Genomic DNA, 15,005 nt, shown 5'->3' on the forward strand with positions numbered 1-15,005 from the left:
CAGTTACTTTGGGTTTTGCGCAATTTTGGGCCCGTTAGTGTGTGTATTTGTAGGTTCATAGACCTTGGTAGCTCAATTTATTGAGCTAATTGAAGAAATCAGAAAGTTACAGCAGGTATTTCAGTCGATCGACTGGCCAGTATGGTCGATCGACTGAGCGCTACAATTCCAGGAGCTTCTGTCCCTGTTCACTCTGGTCGATCGACTGGGTGATGTGGTCGATCGACCATGTTCGCTGCTGTACCTGTTTTTCGATCATTCCCCTGCTGTGTTTGGTCGATTTGCGGGGTTGAGGGAGTCTTCTCTCCACTTTATTCTCCGACATATTTCTGTTTTCTTCAGTTTTTTTTAATTTTTGCACATAATTACCGCTTCAACATTGCTTTCTCGGAATTATGCGTGGTATTGTTTGTCTTTTCAGGTACTTATTGGTAGCACTGCTGGCTACTGAAACCTCCTAGCTCACGCTGGTTTGGGGAGGTTTCCTTTTGCTGCGCTTAAAGTCTTGTGAGTTTCCGAGTTCCTCTTCATGTCTTATTTACTTAATTTATCGCAAAATCCCATTCCCTTTGTTATTTTCAGTATATGATTTTGCACAATAGGGACATTGTGTGATTTGGTTTGGGGAAGGGTTTTGCTTCGCATTCATATGTTTTATTGCATTTCCGTTTCACGTTTGTTGCATTTCAGTTTTGCATTGTTTATTTCATTTCATATATATATACAAAATACCAAAAAAATTGAAAAAATTTCAAAAATTTTAAAAAATTTCACGTTTATTTTAGTATATAGGTCGAGTCGGAACGGTAGTATTTCAATGATGACATTGCATTTTCATCTGTTTATGCCTAAGCCGTGCTAATTGACATGTTATTAGTAGAATCATTTGCATAGTCTACGAGTTTTCGTTAAATTTCTTGCTGAACTTGAGACTTGACTTTGATCTTTGGCAAACTACTTATATATTCTGAGATTTAGAACCTATAACTGGTGACATTCATGACCAGTTCATCTAGGATGTGAGTAGTTACTCCTTATGAGACATGTTACATCAATATGCATAAATATGAACTTAATCTGCTTAATACCTATATGCATTCGGATTTGTGGTTTGTTGACACATGTGGAAGAGGTTTCCTTTATTCATTTTGCCCATAAGCTCCACACTGCCAGAAATAGCCTTTTTGTCCCATTAACTACATCCTATATTTAGCCTGCCCTTGTCAACATAGTAGGCCAAAAGAAGCCCGATTGAAGGATTTTAGCAATAGTCCTTCGTGCTCCATAAGGTGATGAATGACATCCTTCCAAAACGCCATGAATCTCCCATTGGGGTATGAACCTCCGGTAGAGTCCATCACTACACTCTTTGTAAAGATTGGGGTCATCCCAAAAGTACCTCTTTACTTCGAATAGGAATCTCTTCCTTTGGTTGTAGCTCAAATTTTGAGGAAGAACTCATCCAACAATATAATTGGCATAGTCGTCGAACCATGGAGTAGTATGCCTCTCAAGTTGTGAATGAATAGCCATCAAAAAATCATCGGGGAAGGAGTCATTGATCGGTGTCTCTCCCTCTTCATCATGAAATCGGATTCTCGACAAGTGATCTGCTACCACATTCTCGGCCCCTTTCTTATCTCTTATTTCCAAGTCAAATTCTTGGAGTAGCAAAATCTATCTCAACAATCTTGGTTTTACTTCTTTCTTTATCAAGTGATGTCGAAGGGCACGGTGATCCGAGAAAACAATCACTTTCGATCCAAACAAATAGGAACGGAATTTGTCTAATGCATAGACAATGGCAAGGAGTTCCTTCTCGGTGGTATCATAGTTCACTTGGGAGGAATCAAGAGTCTTGCTTATATAGTAGATATCATGCAAAGCCCTTCCTACCCGTTGGCCAAGAACCGCTCCAACGGCGTAGTTACTAGCATCGCACATGATCTCGAATGGTAGTTCCCAATTCGGTGGCTGAATGATCGGTGCCGAGATTAGTGCTTCCTTAATTCTATTAAAGGCTTCAACACACTCATTAGTGAAGTGTAATTGGGCATCTTTAAGTAAGAGTTGAGTGAGGAGTTTCGCGATTTTTGAGAAATCTTTTATAAAACGGCGATAGAAACCCGCGTGACCGAGAAAGCTCCTCACCCCTCTAACATTCACAGGAGGTGGGAGTTTCTCTATCACCTCAACCTTAGCTTTATCGACCTCGATGCCCTTTTCCGAGATTAAATAACCCAAAACAATTCCTTCATTGACCATAAAGTGACACTTTTCCCAATTCAAAACGAGACTAATATCTTCACATTTTTGCAACATAAGAGAAAGATTATGCAAGCAGGATTCAAAGTCTTTTCCATAAATGCTAAAATCATCCAAAAAAACTTCCATTATGGTCTCTAGATAGTCGGAGAAGACACTCATCATGCATCTTTGGAAAGTAGCGGGGGCATTACATAAGCCAAAAGGCATTCTCCTATAAGCAAAAGTACCATAAGGGCATGTGAAGGTGGTCTTGTGTTGGTCATCCGGGTGTATGGGTGATACCGTCGTTTTGTATCAAAATTAAATTTATAATTCCAAACTAAAACTGTAGACAGTGATAGTAAGGGTCGAACCACAGAGAGACAAGATTAATTTTGTTTGCTATTTCCAGTCTATAAAAGTAACAATTAAGTGGGGGTTTTGAAATTGGTTGACTAATTTGACTAATTGCTAAAATAAGAATTTCTCAACAAGATAAAAAGAAGATCGGGAACTTCGGTTCACCATGGCTAAGGTCAGATCAAAGAGGTAGCAGAAGTCCTATAATACGGTCTCAGGGAATATGAGCAAGCCTTTCGATCAATGCTCAAATTAACCTTACGGTCTTCTAATTCCCAAGAATTTCTCAAAGCTTTCGCTCAAAGGAAATTCCAATCTAATGATAATTTAAATTACCAATCTTTCAATCTAGTAAAAAGGTTTATCAAAAGACAACAAGATCGATACGGAAGAATTCATGCTAACCAAACAATCCTAATTTATGCCATGGCTCACCTCGTTCCCAATCAATAAAATTAGCTATGCATAATTAAAACTATAACAATTGCAAAATTGAAGGCAAAGAATAAGTTTGACATGATTGAATTGAATTAAAGACAAAAGACAAGAACTGGATTGCTGAAATTAAAGTGGTAACAAAAGGAATTGAATTAACAAGAAATTAAAGAAGAAGGAATTTGCATAAAAGCTTACTAACTAAATGATGAACCAAGTAATTGAATTCGGAATTCGTCGTCTCTCCCAAAAACTAGATCTGAACTTTCTTGAATAATGAAAAGCATAACCTAAAATTGTAGCTGCGTTCTACTGATAAACGATGCCAAAAGTTAATTACAAATTGGGCTTTTAAAAGTCTAACACGAAGAATTAATCTCAGCTCGCAGACTGGTCGATCGATTGACACCAATGGTCGATCGACTGGTGATAGCAGTACAGTAGCGTCTGAAGAAATTCCACGGTCGATCGACTGGTGATGTTGGTCGATCGACCAACTGAGCTGTGTAGAAACACCTTCTTCTCTTCAAAAACAGCCTCTTCACTCCAAGCACGCATCCCGAGGTGAGTGAGTCCGAACTCCCTTCTTCCAAGCTTCCCTGATGTTGCCTCCGGAGGACGATTTAGGCTTGATTTAGCTTACTTCCACTCATTCCTACAATAAATCATAGAAAATGCAAAGTAAACCATTTCGGGAGAAATAATAGCTTAAAGCTAACAAATACGCATGGAAATACGTGCCAAAACTGCAAATAAAGTGTATAGAATATGCACGTATCAAATCTCCCCAAACCAAACCTTGCTTGTCTCCAAGCAAGCACTATGACCCATATAAAAACCTAATGGAAAGGAGTATATCTCAGAGCTAGCTACAAGTCAATGCCAAACCGTTTAATGCACATAGTCAACTACCGCAAAGCTCAAAGCAAGTGAACAAATTTATACATATTATGGAATTAAATCGGGCATTCGACCTTGCAAGACTCATAAATTCGGACTCTCCCGGGTCACTCTTCTCTCAGCAAAGCAAATGGTAAGAAAATATGTAGAAGAGAGGGAAGAAAATACAGACTCTCACCTAGAATGCGACCGACAAAACATGTATGCTTGACTAGTATGAATAATGATTCTAGCTACCGTACATACGCATAACCACCGTCAAGGACTATTACATGTCGAACTATTGCAAGATTTGGATATGTGAGGCTAAGTGGGAAAGAAAGGGCAAAACAAGTATGGAAATGTGAAGGTAAGAGCCAAGCTAGTACCTAACAAACCATCAGAAACCGTATCCCGTTCCTCCAACTCGAAATATAAACAATTGCCTCTAAATGTCTAGGCAACACACTATCCCAAAACAGACACCTCCAATTCATAAAATAAGCACATGAGGTGTATTCTCAACTCAGCCGGATTATTTTTTTTTTCAAATTCCTTTTTCTCTTTTTGTTTCCATTTCATTTTCTTTTTCTGGAATGGGCAGTCGATCGACCAGAAACAGCAGTCGATCGACCACCTCTGCTGGACTAAACTCACTGCCTAGATCAACTTCCCTTTTTTTTTTCTTTTCTTCTGAGTTTTTCTTTCTTTCTGGCTGACACATTAGCAATTCCTCCACTTCTCATAAAACTCACTCCAACATTACAAAATCGAACCAAAACTGCTTATAATTCGACAAATTCCTCTACTACTTCCTAGCTTGGCACAATGGTAGGCTAAGTATGGGATGTAGTTAAGGGCAACTGGCAGATATGGCTTATAGTGGAGTTAATGGGGTAAAATGAGAAAGGGGAAGATGCAATAGTTCTCAAAACAAGTAATACCGACCACAAACCGATGCGTATAGGCAATAAGCAATCAAAACTCATACACGTGCAAAACATGAAATGAAGGGAGTACTACTCTCAATCCTAAATTAACCGGTCATGAATGTCACCAGTTATAGGCTCTATATCTCAGAAAGTATAAGTAGTTTGCCAAAAGTAATGAGTCAAGTCTAATAACCCGAAGTGAATTCTATAACAAAATTTGAGAAATCACTTTTACTTCTCGCTAAACAGCTGTGAAAAGGCAAGGAATGGCATATTTGACTAATAGTGCAATATCATCATTAATAAACTCCAATCCGACTCGACTATATGCAAAAGTAAACGTGGTATTTTTGATTTTTTATGAATTTTTCAATTTTTTTCTTTGTTTTTGTAAAAAAATTTTTTGAATTGAAAAACAAATGCAAGCTGAAATGCACTAAACGTGTGACTGAAATGCAATAAAAAACAAATGCAGAGGCAAAAGACATATGCAAATACCCTCCCCAAACCAAAACGCACAATGCCCCCATTGTGCTCAGCAGCAAATCACCAGCAGTCACAACAATATAGGGAGGAATAAAAGCAACAACAAAAGAAAGGGAAACTAAGAAAGAAGGATAGGAAACTCACAAAAGACGACCTCCCTAAACCAGCCAAAAACAGGGGAGGTCACAAGCATCTAATCACCACCGTCGTACTCAGAATCACTAGACTCACCCGAACCTGAGTCGTCCTCCTCGTCTTCCGCCTCAGCAGCAGCGGCAGTAGTAGTCGTGGGAGGAGGTCTCCTGGCAGGCTGAGGGTAACCGCCCACAGGGGGAACAAAGTAAGACGGGTGAGTCCAGGCACCCTGTGGGAGCATCCACGTCCGAGCTAACTCCTCGTAGACTGGGTACATGGCTAGAGCCGTGTCAAGTCTGTGCTGATCAAAGCTCCTGCACAAATCACTCAACACATGTGACATCCCTCTTTGGTCCATGACCGGAGGGATAACCAAAGGTGTAGGTGGTCGGAAAGTGGTCGGGTAACCGGTGGGAGCATGAGTGGAGGAAGAGGGTGCCTGTGAAGAGGAGGCACGAGCTCTCCTCGAGGTGCTAGTAGTAGTGGTGCCCGCCCTAATAGGGAGCCTGTAGCTAGGCAAGGGCGGGCGAGCTGCCCTCGAAACAGTGGTAAGGGGCAGGATAGGAGAGAGGCCAAGGACAGGGATGGGGTCGCAGATGAAAAAATCAATCTTCCACCGACTCCGTCTATCGACCCAATTTACAGACCTCGCGTAGGCAAGGTCCATGAAGCGTAGGTCAGGGTCAATAAGGGCCTCCTCTCGAGGGAAAAGGAGAATTAGACGGTTGGCGATACGCGTCACCAACCCACCACAAGCAATAGTGGCCAAAGTGCCCTCACTTACAGTCTGAAAGTGAGCGGCAGTGAAATAAGCTATATTATAAATACGGGCTACCCGACTTTCAATGTTGAGATAGCCCGCTAAAATCGACAATTCAATAGTATTCACATTATTCGACTCCTTACGACCGAAAATGGTATTACCCATTAGCCGTAGAAAATAACGAAGAGGGGGCAAGTGAACGGAAGTGCCCGTCCTCTTAGGGCCGTAATAGTCACTAATACATGACCACATGATTCGGTGAACATCAGAAGTTTCCGAGGTTTTACCCTCGAAATAAAGACCCAAAAATCCAGCAAAGTCGGCTAATGTCAGGGAGTAGGTGACATTGAATAGCCGAAAAGAAATGCAAGCACTACTCTTATTAGCCTCAAAAGAAGCCAGGTCAAAAGCATAAGACGAGAAAAACTCGAGGGTCAAAGTGTAGTATGTGAACTCAGACATGTCCACAAGACCTGACATTCCTGTCCCATTTAGCAGGGACACAACAGACTCAAAACAGCCTAATTTCTCTAAAGTAGGTTTGTGAAGAAATCGGGTGGCTGTGACTTTCATTTTTGCGACAAAAAGGGCGAACTTAGCTCGCTGAGTAGAAGTGGAAAAAATAACCTGCGGATAGTCAGGCAGACTATCCGTAGTATTCTCGATCATCAGTGGCGGACCCCGCGGCCGCTTGGCAGCTCCCTGACTGGACTGCCCATCAAACATTTGCTGCTTTTCTTTTGACATTGTTATTTCCTGCAAATAATACATTAGCAACAAGCTTCCCATAACAATGACAATTTATGAAAACCCGAAACAAAATCAGAAATTGAAGACGGAATTAGGGTTTCGAAAATTTGGGGGAAAACTGATTTAAGCGTCTTACAATTGCTAATATGGCTTGAAAATCAAAGGAATAAGATATCAAAGGTAATTAAAGCATAAAAATCAAAAGACAATAGCCTGAAATCGATTTTCCCCAAATCGATTTTTCGATGAAAAAGGGTAGCATTGCTCGAAATAAGGGCAAAGAAATGCAGCGATAATCGAAAATAAAGGATTAAGAAGGGATTAGAGACATACCTTTGACGAGAACTTGAAGATTTAAGCAAGAAAATTCGAGATTAAGGGGGATTAGCAAGAAAATCGCAAGGAAGGGGAAGAAAATAGGGTTTGTCCTCTGATTTTTTTATTTATGAATATGAATGAATGAATGAGAAAAGAAGGAAACTTCCCTTATTAAAATGCATTCTGGTCTCGCTTAGGGGTCGATCGACTAGCAGTAGCAGTCGATCGACCGGTCTTCCCTTATTACAGCTCCTGCCTGTTTTCTTCTCAGTCGATCGACTAGCTAACTTGGTCGATCGACTGCTTGTGCTGGTAATTAATCTCAAAATCGTCAAAAATTCATTTTCTTCAACTCAATTTCCCGTTCCTCTCGCATGAACATTCAGTAAACCACTCTACACACTTTGCAATAAAATAATCACCTTCAAAATTCTCAAAGGCTCACATTTTTCAAACCGAGAAATTGCCAATTAAAAAGAATTAACTAAAGCAAATAATGCAAATTAAAAGAAATAAAGCTGTAAAGTTCCTAATTACAAATAATTACAACCCGGGTTGCCTCCCGGTTAGCGCTAGTTTAAGAGGTCCCGCACGACCTTTTTACCTCACTTTGCATCATCCGATAACGGGTCGAAGTACAATACCTCGACTTTCCCAACAAATTCATCTGTTCCGTGATAATGCTTCACATATTGGCCATTCACTTTGAACCTTTCTCCAGCAGAGGTCTCCAGTGCAAATGATCCGAACTTTGTAACTGCTGTGACCGTATAAGGGCCAGTCCACCTGGATTTCAGCTTACCAGGAAATAAACGGATACGAGTGTTAAAAAGTAGTACCTTATCACCAATATGGAACTCGCGCTTAATAATTCTCTTGTCGTGCCAGCGCTTTGTTTTCTCCTTGTAGATCCTAGCATTGTCATAGGCCAGCAGCCTAAATTCCTCCAGCTCATTCAGCTGTGTCATGCGTTTCTCACGAGAGAGGTTAGTATCCAAATTCAAATCACATATAGCCCACCAAGACTTACGCTCTAACTCAACAGGTAAATGACATGTCTTACCATAAATCAATCGGTATGGTGACATCCCGATTGGCGTTTTAAACGCGGTCCTATAAGCCCATAAGACATCATCTAACTTAAGACTCCAATCTTTCCGTGATTTAGAAACAACTTTAGCTAAGACTTCTTTCAATTCTCTGTTAAAAATCTCAACCTGACCACTAGTTTGGGGATGATACCCCAAACCTCTACGATGTTGGACACCGAATTTAGTCAATAAAGCACAAAGTTGTTTCTCTTTAAAATGCATCCCACCATCGCTAATGACAACACGAGGGACACCAAAACGAGGGAAAATAATCTTTTTGAACAGTTTAATCACGGCTTTTGCATCGCAATGGGGAGTAGCAATAGCTTCCACCCATTTGGACACATAATCTACAGCTACGAGGATATATTTATTACCTTGACTGCTCGGAAAAGGTCCTTGATAATAAATGCCCCAGACATCGAAAATCTCAACCTCTAGAATGCCTACCTGTGGCATCTCATGTCTCTTGGAAATATTCCCCGATCTTTGACAAGCATCGCACTAAGCAACAAAATTGCGACTATCTGCATGCAAAGTTGGCCAATAGAAACCAGATTGGAGTACCTTAGCCACAGTCCGGGATGGACCATGGTGACCACCATAAGCAGAAGAGTAGCAAGCTTCTAGGATATCCTTCACCTCCCATTGAGGCACGCATCTCCGGATGAGACCGTCTGCGCATTCCTTGAAAACATAAGGATCATCCCAAAAGTATTGTCTAGCATCATAAGAGAGTCGCTTCTTCTGCTGCCATGAAAGCTAGGGTGGTATCTTACCTGTCACAGCAAAGTTAGCAAAATCAGCAAACCACGGAGGTGGATAAGACCATGAAGTAGTAATAGCTAATAGACTCTCATCAGGAAAAGAATCATTAATAGGTAACGAATCCTCCCTTTCTGTCAGCTGCAGACAAGATAAATGGTCAGCTACCACATTCTCTGCTCCTTTCTTATCCTTAATCTCCAAATCAAACTCCTGCAAAAGGAGTATCAACCTCAAAAGCCTCGGCTTCGCATCCTTCTTAAGAAAGAGAGTCTTCAGCGCTGCATGGTCCGTATAAACAACAACCTTAGAACCTAACAAATAAGACCGAAATTTGTCTAAGGCAAAAACTACAGCTAGAAACGCTTTCTCAGTGGTATAATAGTTGACTTGAGGCTCATCCAGAGTTCGGCTCGCATAGTATATGGCATTCAAAGCTTTATTCTTTCGCTGTCCCAGAACTGCACCGATCGCATAATCGCTGGCATCTCACATAATCTCAAATGGGAGGTCCCAATCAGGCGGCTGAATGATTGGCGCGAAAACTAGGGCCTCCTTTAACCTGTTAAACGCTAAAAGGCACTCATCAGTAAACTCAAAGACAGCATCCTTAAGGAGCAATTGTGTAAGTGGTTTAGCAATTTTTGAAAAATCCTTAATGAAATGCCGATAGAAACCAGCGTGACCAAGGAAACTCCTCACTCCTTTAACATTCACGGGAGGAGGTAATTGCTGAATCACCTGCACTTTTGCCTTATCAACATGTATACCTTTATCAGAAATCAGATGCCCTAACACAACTCCCTCATTGACCATGAACTACATTTTTCCCAGATTAACATCAATACACCGCTGCATGACTTTATCAAGATTAGCTAAACAACGATCAAAGTCATTACCATAAACTGAGAAATCATCCATAAAGACTTCCATAATGTTCTCTATATAATCAGAAAAAATCCCCATCATGCACCTCTGAAAGGTAGCAGGGGCGTTACACAATCCGAAAGGCATTCTACGGTATGCAAAAAACCCCGTGGACAGGTAAAAGTGGTCTTACTCTGATCATCCGGATGAATAGGGATCTGAAAGAACCCTGAATATCCGTCTAGAAAACAGAAACATTTGTTAGAAGCAAGTCTTTCAGTCATTTGGTCAACAAAAGGGAGAGGGAAGTGGTCTTTCTTGGTGGCGGCATTCAATTGTCTATAATCAATGCACATCCGCCACCCTGTCACAACTCGTGTTGGTATTAATTCATTTTTCTCATTTTTAACCACGGTAGTCCCTCATTTCTTCGGGACTACCTGAACTGGGCTAACCCACTTGGAGTTGCCAACTGTATAAATAATACCTGCATCGAGTAGTTTCATCACCTCCGCCATAACAACTTCCTGCATCTTTGAGTTCAACTTGCGTTGACCCTATCTGTAAGGCTTGTGGCCTTCCTCCAGCTCTATCCTGTGCATACAAACATCAGGGCTGATGCCCTTAATGTCATCCAAAGAGTAACCTAGAGCTTTCCTGTTTTTCTTAAGCACACACATCAAAGCAGAAAGCTGGTCATCGTTAAGCTTAGCACTAAAGATAGCTGGGTATTGCTCCGTATCATCTAGAAAAACATACTTAAGATTAGGAGGAAGTGGCTTACGCTCTGGCACTTTTACCTCTACAGCATAGACAGAATCAGCTTCAATGGTATAACAAGTGTTCACCAAATTCTCGTTCGCCAGGCTTAAGAGCATCTCATCTTCTTCCCCATTGAGCTCGTAGCTCTCTATTGAGGCTACCAAAGCATCTGGCTCCTCAGCATTCTCTGTTGTATTACCTGCACACTCATCTAAACGGGTTATATCAGCTAAGGGATCCTTGGCTAAGGATTCCCTTCAATTACAATTAACAGCTCTGTCAACAATATCAATGGAATAACATGCATCATCATCAGCAGGTTCAGTCGCCTTGTGAGCAAGACTAAATTCAATGGTGTCATCCCCTACCTCTAAGGTTATGGTTCCGCGTTTGACATCTATTACAGCCCCAGCTATATGTAAAAATGGTCTACCTAAAATAATAGGTATCTGACTGTCCTCTGTAATGTCTAAAACAATGAAATCGACAGGGATAAAAAACTTTCCCAATCGAACGGGTACATCCTCTAGAACTCCTATAGGTCTCTGAGTCGATCTATTTGCCATCTGAACGGTAATATCGGTCACCTTAAGTCTACCAATATTTAACCTTTCGCAAACAGAATATGGCATGACACTGACGCTGGCCCCTAAATCACAAAGGGCCTTTCCAATTTCGTGGTTACCTATAGTGCAAGGAATTGAAAAACTGCCCGGGTCCTTTAATTTAGGTGGTATATTAATTTGCGAAAGAGCATTGCATTCTTCCACGAAAGCAACATTACCATCATCATGAAAATTTCTCTTACGATTCAAAATGTCTTTCATAAATTTAGCGCAATAGGGTACCTGGGTAATTAGATCAGTGAAAGGAACTGTTACCTCGAGATTCGGAAACATCTCCAAAAACTTACCAAACTTGCGCTCCAGCTTAGTATTCTTTAAACGCTCCGGATACGGGACTGCAACACTGGCCGTAGGATCAGCAACCTTTGCCTTCTGTAAGTTTAAAACTTCCGTCAATCATCAATGAGTGTAGAATCATGCAAACTAGTTGACGGATTTGCGTCCTGCACTGGAGATCCGGTCGATCGACTGATAGGAGTGGTCGATCGACCAATCTGGCTGGGTGTGAACAGTTCCTGGACAGAGACTTCTTCGTTAGGAGTCTCAGTCGATCGACCATTGGTGTTAGTCGATCGACTGCTTATGCTGGGCGTGAATAGTTTCTGATCAGAAACTTTTCCATCTGACATCACAGTCGATCGACTGGTGTTTTTGGTCGATCGACTGGTGGTACTGGAAAATAAGCTCGTTTTTTCACCAGAAATTAAACTAGCCTCTTCATCATTTCCCGAGTCTCTTCTTGGCTTGTCGGGACCTTCATAAGAGAGGCCACTTCTGAGATTAATGGCATTAATCGTTTCAATTGGCCCTTCACATTTGCTTGAAGAGTTAATGACTTGCTTAGCCTCTATATTCTCCAACTGCTTCACAAAATTCTTTGTGGACTCAATCCCGGCTGCTTCTATTTTCGCCACTTGAACCAAAAGAGTTCGGACCATTTCTCTCAATTCCGCGGTCTCATCTGAATTATGGACAGGAATTTCAACTCTTTCCTTGGAAGCTTCAGAGGCCTCGAGCTTCTCGAGACGGGCAGTAATAGAAGTAATGAGTGTCACAACGGCACTCATTTCATCACTTTGCTTTCGTGATTTTCCACGTGAACTCCCAAACTCAGCTCTATGGACTGCCATCTCCTCAATAGTATTCCAACCTTTATTCTGACCGGTATTATTTTGGAACCTACCATTCGCAGCTGCATCCAGGATGACCTTGTAATCATCATACAAGGAATTGTAGAACAAGTTGCAAGGGTACCACTGCTGGAAACCATGGTGAGGGACAGCCCGAACCAAACTTTTGAAACATCCCCACGCTTCACAAAAGTCTTCATCATTTCCTTGTTGGAAGTTTGTAATTTTACTTCTCAAGGCATCAGTCTTTGCAAGTGGGAAGTATTTTTTGTAGAAGGCTAATGCTAGAGATGTCCAATCTGTGACTCCAGCTGCTACCCTATCAAGGTAGCCGTACCAATCTCGCGCAGAATCCTTCAAGGAGTACATGAACATCACCCCCTTTACTTCATCCTGAGTCACCCCAGCTGGTACAGGTATAGAACAGCAGTATTCTGTGAAAATTTCCATGTGCTTCAAAGGATCTTCATCCGGTAGACCAGCAAACTGATTTCGCTCCACTAAATCAATATAAGAGGAACGAAATTGGAAGTGACCGGTAGTAGGGGTAGGTAACACGTGCCCCTTTGGAAGGTGTTGCTCTTTTGGCTGAAGATTGTCATATATCGTAGCCATATTCGCAAAACTAAGAGTACTCAAACCTTCCTCTCAAAAACCTGTCTTCTAACTGTGTAAAAGCAAAACTAGAAGCAAGGGTGAGCAACGGCCTCAAGGAACCAAAGTTCCTTGAGACAAGAAAAATAAACTAAAAATAAAGCAAACAGAATTACCCCGTCTCCCCGGCAACGACGCCAAAATTCGATACCGTCGTTTTGTATCAAAATTAAATTTATAATTCCAAACTAAAACTGTAGACAGTGATAGTAAGGGTCGAACCACAGAGAGACAAGATTAATTTTGTTTGCTATTTCCAGTCTATAAAAGTAACAATTAAGTGGGGGTTTTGAAATTGGTTAACTAATTTGACTAATTGCTAAAATAAGAATTTCTTAACAAGATAAACAGAAGATCGGGAACTTCGGTTCACCATGGCTAAGGTCAGATCAAAGAGGTAGCAGAAGTCCTATAATACGGTCTTAGGGAATATGAGCAAGCCTTTCGATCAATGCTCAAATTAACCTTACGGTCTTCTAATTCCCAAGAATTTCTCAAAGCTTTCGCTCAAAGGAAATTCCAATCTAATGATAATTTAAATTACTAATCTTTCAATCTAGTAAAAAGGTTTATCAAAAGACAACAAGATCGATACGGAAGAATTCATGCTAACCAAACAATCCTAATTTATGCCATGGCTCACCTCGTTCCCAATCAATAAAATTAGCTATGCATAATTAAAACTATAACAATTGCAAAATTGAAGGCAAAGAATAAGTTTGACATTGAATTAAATTAAAGACAAAAGACAAGAACTGGATTGCTGAAATTAAAGTGGTAACAAAAGGAATTGAATTAACAAGAAATTAAAGAAGAAGGAATTTGCATAAAAGCTTACTAATTAAATGATGAACCAAGTAATTGAATTCGGGATTCGTCGTCTCTCCCAAAAACTAGATCTGAACTTTCTTGAATAATGAAAAGCATAACCTAAAATTGTAGCTGCGTTCTACTGATAAACGATGCCAAAAGTTAATTACAAATTGGGCTTTTAAAAGTCTAACACGAAGAATTAATCTCAGCTCGCAGACTGGTCGATCGACTGACACCAATGGTCGATCGACTGGTGATAGCAGTACAGTAGCGTCTGAAGAAATTCTACGGTCGATCGACTGGTGATGCTGGTCGATCGACCAACTGAACTGTGTAGAAACACCTTCTTCTCTTCAAAAACAGCCTCTTCACTCCAAGCACGCATCCCGAGGTGAGTGAGTCCGAACTCCCTTCTTCCAAGCTTCCCTGATGTTGCCTCGGAGGACGATTTAGGCTTGATTTAGCTTACTTCTACTCATTCCTACAATAAATCATAGAAAATGCAAAGTAAACCATTTCGGGAGAAATAATAGCTTAAAGCTAACAAATACGCATGGAAATACGTGCCAAAACTGCAAATAAAGTGTATAGAATATGCACGTATCAATGGGGATTTGAAAGAATCTCGAATACCCGTTAAGATAGCAAAAGAACTTGTTAGAGGCTAGCCTCTCAAGCATTTGGTCAATGAATGGTAGGGGGAAATGATCCTTTCTTGTTGCGGAATTCAATTTTCGATAGTCAATACACATACGCCAACCGGTGATCTTCCTTGTGGGTATTAGCTCATTCTTATCATTTTTTACCACCGTGGTGCCTCCTTTCTTAGGCACCACTTAAACGGGGCTAACCCACAAGGAATCCGATATAGGATATATGATTCCCTCATCAAGTAATTTCATAACCTCCGCCTTTACAACTTCTTGCATGTGGGGGTTTAATCTCCTTTGAGATTGGATGGTAGGTCTATGGTCTTCTTCTAGATGAATTCT

The 15,005-nt window shown here is 40.9% G+C and overlaps 1 non-coding gene across 1 annotated transcript; it reads left to right on the forward strand.

Moving 5' to 3' along the window:
* Window positions 1-12,679: 12,679 nt before the first annotated feature.
* LOC141638613 (small nucleolar RNA R71) lies at window positions 12,680-12,788 on the forward strand. The gene has a single exon (XR_012542158.1). It is a non-coding gene; the product is annotated as a small nucleolar RNA R71 (small nucleolar RNA).
* Window positions 12,789-15,005: the final 2,217 nt, after the last annotated feature.

This window comes from Silene latifolia, unplaced genomic scaffold (genome assembly GCF_048544455.1).
Source record: "Silene latifolia isolate original U9 population unplaced genomic scaffold, ASM4854445v1 scaffold_20.1, whole genome shotgun sequence".
Classification (NCBI taxonomy): Eukaryota; Viridiplantae; Streptophyta; class Magnoliopsida; order Caryophyllales; family Caryophyllaceae; genus Silene; species Silene latifolia.